Here is an 8,079-nt window from a genome sequence, read left to right as displayed (position 1 = left end):
AGGGTGGTATAAATATAGCCTAAAACACTTAGGACTTCAGGTAAGGCAGAAAAGTGCTTACCGTTTACATTTAAATTTGTTAACCTCTTTTACATTCGAACTCTGTAGATTTTTAAGGAATTCTTTCAATTTAGATTCAGTTTTTTAGGTTTATTTTTAAATGTTATGCCGGACAGAAAAGAGGGTAAAGAGAAAGATCTTAAGGGGGTGTTGTTAAAGTTGTGGTTGGGTGAAAGTAGAGGTAAAGTGGGGAAAGAGTGAGGTAGGCCGCAGAGTATAAAAAAAAAGTACTAGTAGAGATAAAGAGGAGAGAAAACTTTAAAATAAAAAATGAAAGTTGCTTGAGGCCATAAGTTGTGAATATCATAAACTGTACCCAGAAGGGCTGGGCCACACATCTACACAATACACACCTATACAACCACACACAAGCACAAGTAAGCACACACATTAACACAAATAACACGTTTATGTAGTACACAACTGTACACACTATGCAAACCACTTCTCATCCACAGACTGACACTCACACACAAACATTAGTACTTTAGGTACACACCTGTACACACACACACACACACACAACTTGTGTGTTGGTGCAGAGGTGGACAGGCAGGTGTGTTCAGGTGAGAGAGGTTTACTGGAATAGTATTTTTCAACCTTTTGAGTGCCAAGGTACACTTTTTGATGACAAAATCTGAAGGTACGCAAGCAACCCAGAATGCAAGAAAAAAGAGAGTCCGTACTCTGTATTATTGATGTACCAGGATCTGGTGTGTGTTGTTCTAATAATTGTAATAGTTTGGTTTGTTTGAGTTTTTTTGTCAATCTAAAATGTAACTTAAACAAAAATGTTTGAAGGATTGGAGAAATCAAAGGATGTGACTCTCACAGTGTCTCCCTGACATGCAGGTGTGAGTGACTGAGGATAAATAAGGATTATGATGTTTTTAGCCAAAAACCTGTGTCGTTTTCCACAACACATTTTCTGCAGTGGCAGAAACTCGCCCCTGTGGGAAGGGCTTGGGCCCACCAGTAAACCCACCCCCACTTCCTGTCATTCATTTAACATGTTCTTCCTCTAGCTTACAGCTCCTCACAACATTGGTACAACAATGCTCCTGATTCGCAACAATTTGAATGAAGAAATACTTAGAAATGCAATTTTAGAATCAATTCTCGTAACCTATGTCCTCCATCACCAGAAAAATGCTACAAGAATTTGCTAAAAGTATCAAAAATACTATTTATATTGAAGTCTTTGCTTTTTATCTGTTTTTGTTTTAGTCTCCAACATTGTTCCCTTCGAACAGACATGGAAGTGTGAGCAAAGTCCTTAAACCTGATCCACATCAGGCTTGGAGGAACACCTGCCTTCAGAGAGGCAGAGATGAAGGTGAGGCAAACACTCCTGGAAGTCGGTGAGCAGTAGCTGCTCTCACCTCTGAAAAACTGACTCTGTGTCTGCTGCCAAAACCAACATCCTCTGCAGCCGCTCCTCTCCTCCTCAAACCCCTGTTCTGTGTCATGTGGGTTCAAAGCTCCGGTAAGCAGTGTGTGTGCGGCTCTCCTGAGCTTAAAAAAAAGAAAACTGCATAAACATGTCTGTCTTTAATGTTTGCACAGTGTGCAGGTTCCCCTGCGCTTGTTAACCAGCAGCAAAGCCGCTGGTTTGGCTGCCAGGACGAGCATGAAGGAACCGCTTCATGACTCTGAACTGTTGAACCAGCTGACACAGAACAGCTCCTCTGGACTGAGAGCACGACTGCACATCTGCAAGGTTCACATCTATAAAACATAAACAGAAATTTGGCTGCCTTTTTTCCCAAAATACTCTTTAAAAAGGCTATAAATTAACAGTTTGCTACAAAGAGTATGATGTGAGTGAGACTACATTTCCTTCAGAATGAAGCTCAAACTCTGATCTGTGGGCCAACTGTGGCTCTTCTGTGTAGAACTTTTTAAAGTGTAAACATAATGAGGCGCACACAAAGAGCAGCTTTGCTGTGGTTAAAAGTAGGAGGAGCTTAGGTAAAAAAAAAGAGCTTTTCCACACCTTCCACCTGCGACCACAGTCTTAGAAGTTTGTTCCAGTTTCCCATCAAAGACTTAAAATTAACTTTTGGTTTTCAGCTGAGAGTTCAAACTGCTGCTGTTCACTTTGGAAACAAACTCCGTCTGTCCATTCATCCTTTTGTACAATTCCTGTTTTTAAACCCTGATTTCTAAGGGAAACCTGCTTTTACTGCATGTTTTCTTCAAAGAAAATAGTTTGTACTTCTTTAATGAAAGCCTCTCAGCCATCAGTCATGGAAAAGTAAAGTTGCTGAACTTTGGAAGAGTGTCTGACACTTTAAAAAGTCCCTCTGGGAATTTTTTTTTTTTTTTTTTTTGGAGGATGGAAAGTGTAGCGTGGTGCCGGCTCAGCCGGGTCGGGACCAGGTCACCAAAATATAAAGTACTCTCATTGTGTGCTGTTCCCATCAATCTGTTGGACCAATGCAGATTTGTCGCCGAGTGCTCCTAACCGGGCCTGAGATCACTCCACACAGAGTGACTGATGATCATTTCAGATTATGTCATATTTATTTGCGTTTGTTTTGCCCTCTGAGGAGCCTCAGGCCCGCCAGGAAAATCTTACCTCACTGTTTTTGTGTATTTTGAGTCCCTCGTGTGCCGAACTGTGTTTTCACTTTCAGCTTTATGCCTTTTTGTTGAGATTGTTTTGATTTATATCTGAATTCTTAGTGGCTCAACTTTGAATAACATTTATTGTACAACAAACCTGAAAACCAAGATAAAAGAAATAATTATTTGCATTTTTGGATTCTTCTGGATTAAATTTTTACTACCTAGAGCTTATTTACTTGTGCAGTTTATATCTACGGTATCTATTTTTGTGAATCCAAGCTACTCCTGAATGAAACCAAACCGTACCACTATACTCCCTCCACTGTGTTCTTTAACTCAATAACAATAGTCTGTGTTTACATGAGTAAATTTAGGTTTCATTTTAGTGTGAGGAATGATGGGGGGGATTTGGCCTTTGAGTGCTAAACTCTAGTTCAACTCAAAGCCTTTTTTTAACCGAATGAAACAGTAACATCTCTGAAAGTCTTTGGTGTGTTTGCTACTCAGACTGCAGCGTCAGACTCACCACAGCTCTTATTCATCGTGGGCTGCAAACTGGATAGCAACCCTGTTACAAAGAGAAACGTTGTATTTTTTTATTTATATTAACAGAAGAGAAAACTCACCATAAATACCAGCTTTTTTCTTTGGTTTTAGTGATATACATATTTTTTGGGATCTTTTATCTAAGCGACTACTTGCCGATCAAAACTGTGAGGATGAAAATCTCCAAATCTGCTTCTCGTTTTTGTTGCACTGCTAATGTTGGGTTGGAGGTGTGAGGGGCTGTAAGCTAGTGGGAGAGCCATCATAATTTAGAGGTGGATTTACACTGAACTGCTGCTGCCCTGCAGAATGTTCTATAAAAATACAAAGGTTTTTTATTTTATTTTTCCTGCATAATCATAAATAAAAACCACTGGGAACGCCTTTACAATAAATCAAAAGATAATCAGAGTGAGACTTCATCATCTGACTAGCTTTCCTTCTAACAAACTCCCACCAATAGCTAATTATTTGACCTTTCTTTGCCCAAAGCTTTACTTTCTTCCTCATTCTGTCATGAAGGTTTGGTGCAGGAAATATTATTAGAAAATGGGATAATGTTTTGGATAAGGTGTCATGAAGGTTTAGTGAGAATCCTAATCATACGTTGTCACAGAGGATATGACTGTTTCTTGTTGCAATATTCACATGGAAATCGGTGTGACTCACTGATAACATTCTTCCTCGGTCGAACCAAAGAGCTTTGTGTTTTTGTGTCCATTTGAGTCCCGTCCTTGATTTTTTTTTTTTTCCTTCAGCTCTGACTCACACTGCAGACTGCAGTGACAGAACCTCACCGGCTCTTCGGTCATCCAATCTGTCTCAAGGCTCAACAGCCGGACTGATAACGTTAATCATCAGAGCTATCTTGAGCGATGCGGCTGTCCGTTAGCGCGATGAGACCTTGCAGTAGTGCTTGGCCTTCAGGCGGAGGTCCTGTGGAGAGGAGGCAGCAGGCGGGGAAGTGACACCATGCACTGATTAAGCAGTGCAGACCTTAGCAATAAGACTTTCGCTGAGTAAGCAGGTAGCTGCAGATAAGGCTTTTGATTAAAACAGAATCTGCATAAAATTAGAGTGACACTTGTTCATTTGGAGAAAAAGCAAAAAAAGAAACGGGAAATAAAATGTATAATTTTAGGGTTTTTTTAAGTTTTTATATTGTTTGTCTGTCCAAAGTTATTTTATCATTTTTTTCTTACTTTTATTTATTTATTTTTTTGTTGTGAATTTGGCATTTTTTTGTACATGAGTAACAAACAGGGAAAAAAAAGTTTTAGTCATCAATTTTGAATGTTTTTCCTCTTAAAAAGATGAGTTTGGTCTGTAATGTTTATCAAGGATAAACTTCACCTTTGAAAGACGGAATGTAAAAGCAGAATCTAGGAAATCACATTGTATGATTTTTGAATCATTTGTTTGTAGAATAGTGCAGAAAATAAGTATTTTGTCAATAACGAAAGTTCTTCTCGATACTCTGGTTGTCAAACAACAGACACTTTTTCTGCTGTTTTGTTCCATTCCTCCATGCAGATCTCCTCGAGAGCTGTGATGTTTTGGGAGGTGTTGCTGGAGAACTCAGACTTTTAACTCCCATCATAGATTCTTAATTGGATTGTGGCCCAGAGACTGGGTAGACGGTTCCAGAACTTTGAAATACTTTTTATGTAGACACTCCTTTGTTGCCCAGGCGATGGGTTTGGGATCGTGCTGGAAGGTCACCCTCAACACTCTCGCTGATGGAAGGAGGTTTTGGCCCAAAATCTCACCATGGACCCTATCATCCCAAATACACATCAGTCATCCTTGTCCCTTTGCAGAAAAAGCCACAAAGCATGACACTTCCACCCCATGCTTCACAGTAGATATGGTTCTCTGGTGTTTCAGATAAAGATGAGGTCAGATAAAGAAACTTTCTTAATCCCAAGCGGGGAAATTTGGCAGTGTACAGGGATTAGTTTGCAGAACAAACAGCACAGACAGTATATTTAACCTCTTAAAACCTGAGGTCTTGATTGATTATTTATTTGTTGTTTGGGCTATGGTAGCACAGTCAATAACGGTGGTAATGTAACCCAAAATGTGATGTCCATGTATGTAGACGCCAGGACTTCCAGCAAACTCACTCCTGATTGGTGAGAGTGGTTACCATGGCAACGTTGTGAGGCCCCAACATAGCACCGTCCGTACTGTTAAAAAACAGCAGCTAATTTGACTTCATTTGGATGAAGCTGGAAGAAAGTCATTTTCTATGAGTGACATCCGACTCACACAGTCCAGTTCTTTTATACAGTCAATGGGTAAAAAAAAAAAAAAAAACAGAAAGCTTGTTTGCACTATAATAACCAGTCCCACAATTCAATTTAGTTTTTGAAATCTCTACTAACCAAGGTTGTCTAAGTGTGCTACACAAATAAAGCAAGAAAAAGGTCAAACCAAGAAAATAATACAATTATTCACTTGCAGAATTATCCAATTTGTTTAAAATAGTTCCAGTTTATTGAGGTCAGGTTTAGCACTGGCCCTTCCAGTGATGCCAGTTTTGAAAATTGTATTTTATGATTCCCAACAGATAACCTTTGAAAGACTTTCCATTGTACTCTTTGTCCTGAGCATGTCTTTGTCAAACAATGGAGGAAATCCTCCTTCTAAACAGAATATGAAGAAACCTCCAACACACCCAAATTTAGTAAAGACAACCATAAACTTGACCGGTTGGATTTAGAAAGTCCGGAAAGTAGATTTTAACTTGGATGAGATCTAATCTTGAGAAGTTCTGATGTGAGTAGCTTTCTTCCATGAAGCTGCTTTTTTCCCTGATTGAGTTTACTGGTACGAGATGTTAAATTGGCTTCTGACTAGGAACAAATATCCAGTATTTCCAGCTGTTTAAGTTAGCTCTTTTCTGAGGTTTAAAGTTTGTACGTTTTATATATTTGGAGCTGAAGCTAGACAGAATCATGGCCCGAGTTTGGTCAAGGGGGTGTCAAGAGTTTGTGCTCAATATAAGACTATCACAGCCAAAGTATAGTTGACACTTACTGAAGGTTGACGGGGAGCCAACTTTAAGCGGAAAGGAGAAAAAGGATGACCTGTGTCTGCCAGCAGACTGTTATTTTATTTTTGGGAGCTGAGATTGGAGCAGTTCTGCTGGAAGCTGCAAATGGAGCAAAGGAGCCAGCAGCTGACACACGAGGAGAAACACCTGCAGAGGGTTGCTTTTAATGTAGAAGACCTTCAGAGGAGCTGTCCTTGGACACAGAGCTTAACTTGTGGAAAGATCTTTGACTGTATTTGAGAAGTGGACTGACTCGTTGATACAAGAGAGGATGGATCCATGCTTTCATGTTGTTGTCAAATTCTAACCTTACCTGGTTGGACTTAAGAGACACTCTTCTGCAGACATCGGTTGTAACCCCTAATTATTTGAGTTACTGTTGCCTTTTTATCACCTCGAACCAGTCTGGCCATTCTCCTCTGTCATCACCCACCAAACGGCCGCTCTCTGGATATTTTCTCTTTTTCTGACCATTCTCTGTAAACCATAGTGATGGATGTGGGTGAAAATCCCAGTAGATCAGCAGTTTCTGATACTCGGAGCAGCCCGTCTGTCACCAACAACCATGCCACGTTCAAAACCATGGACCTGCCACCAAAAAATGCCACTTTAATCACATTTCTTCTTCATTCCGATGCTCAGTTTGAACTGCAGCAGATCATCTTGACCACGTCTTCGTGCCTAAATGCACTGAGCTGCTGCCATGTGATTGGCTGATTAGTAATTTGCATTAAACAGCAATAATAGTGAATAGGTCATTTTGATGTAGTTGATATTTTTCACTTAATTGTTCAAGCTACTTCACAGAAGTGCTCTAAGTATTAAATGATTAAAGAAGTTTAATAAAATACAAATTGAGATAATTCAATAAGCCTAAATCTGTTTAAGTTTGTTTATTCTTTAATGTGTAACTAAAGTATCAGATTGGGACTCAAATGACTCATAATCATAATCAGGGCCAAAAAAAATCTGAGTGGGAAATCCCTAAAATACACCTGTGGATCATCAGCAAAACTCCCAACATTAAAGCTGAGCTGTATAAGTAGAGTGTGAGGTTCTTCCAACTGTTCCTTCATTTGAGGGCAGTTCTTCAGGGTTCAGCTGCTTAGTTTGCAGCTGCGCTCTGCACAGCAGCCCCTTCAACCCGTCATCTCCTCTGCCTCGCTGGCTGCCCACTGCCCTCCTTGGCATGCCGGCTGATTAGTTCTTGCCATGACTTATTAGCAGGATGGTAAATATTCACTGGGCTGCTCTCTAGGTTGGCAGGCCGGCCGGCGGCTAACTCATTATGGCTTTATTATTCTCTGCATCTGCTTCTAATTTATTCCCCCGCTGCTGCCGCGGTGCTCGATGCCCGCCTGCTGAGCCTCCACTGTTCACCCGGACCTCCTCCTCCCCTTCTGAGGCTGCGGGGAGGTGAGGGCGACTGACAAAGATTGAACGAGGGATGGAGAGGAAAAATAGATTGGTAAGAGATGGAGAAGAAGGGTCTCATTACGGAGATGCTGATTCAGGAGGAGGGGAGTCCACCCGCTGCAGGCACTGACCCCGGACACCACGGCGGCTGTTTGCACCGGCGGGGCCTCAACTTAAACTGCCGTGCGTTTAAACTCCATTAGTGGCTGCTCACCTGTCAATCAACAGGTCACTCCATTTACGGGAATGATGCATTATGGGAAAGTGACTGGGAGGTGCTGAGGAAGGACGACAACACCATCAGACTCAGAAATAGACAGGAGTAGTAATTACGAGGGGGTTAGCTCTCCAACTCTGTCCTTTAAAAAGTCCCCAAGGATTTAAAAAGAGCCTCCAGAGCGCACGACTGCAAGTGCTTTGAAAAAAAA

General features: G+C 40.9%; 1 long non-coding RNA gene across 3 annotated transcripts in view; it reads left to right on the top strand.

The window, feature by feature from the left end:
* The window catches only part of LOC112150216, a 52,204-nt gene extending 47,821 nt beyond the window's left edge, over positions 1 to 4,383 (top strand). Inside the window, exons 3-5 of one of the 3 annotated variants that reach the window (XR_004947791.1) lie at positions 1,288 to 1,396; positions 1,493 to 1,546; positions 1,627 to 1,873. This is a non-coding gene — a long non-coding RNA (uncharacterized LOC112150216). Of the gene's footprint in view, positions 1 to 1,287; positions 1,547 to 1,626; positions 1,874 to 3,935 lie in introns of those variants that run through there. The other 2 variants (XR_002919926.2, XR_004947790.1) reach the window with 2 other exon arrangements.
* The last annotated feature ends 3,696 nt before the right edge of the window (positions 4,384 to 8,079 follow it).

Source organism: Oryzias melastigma, linkage group LG4 (assembly GCF_002922805.2).
Source record: "Oryzias melastigma strain HK-1 linkage group LG4, ASM292280v2, whole genome shotgun sequence".
NCBI lineage: Eukaryota > Metazoa > Chordata > Actinopteri > Beloniformes > Adrianichthyidae > Oryzias > Oryzias melastigma.
The sequence above is the reverse complement of the archived record's forward strand: the minus strand, read 5'-3'. Positions and strand labels throughout refer to the sequence as shown.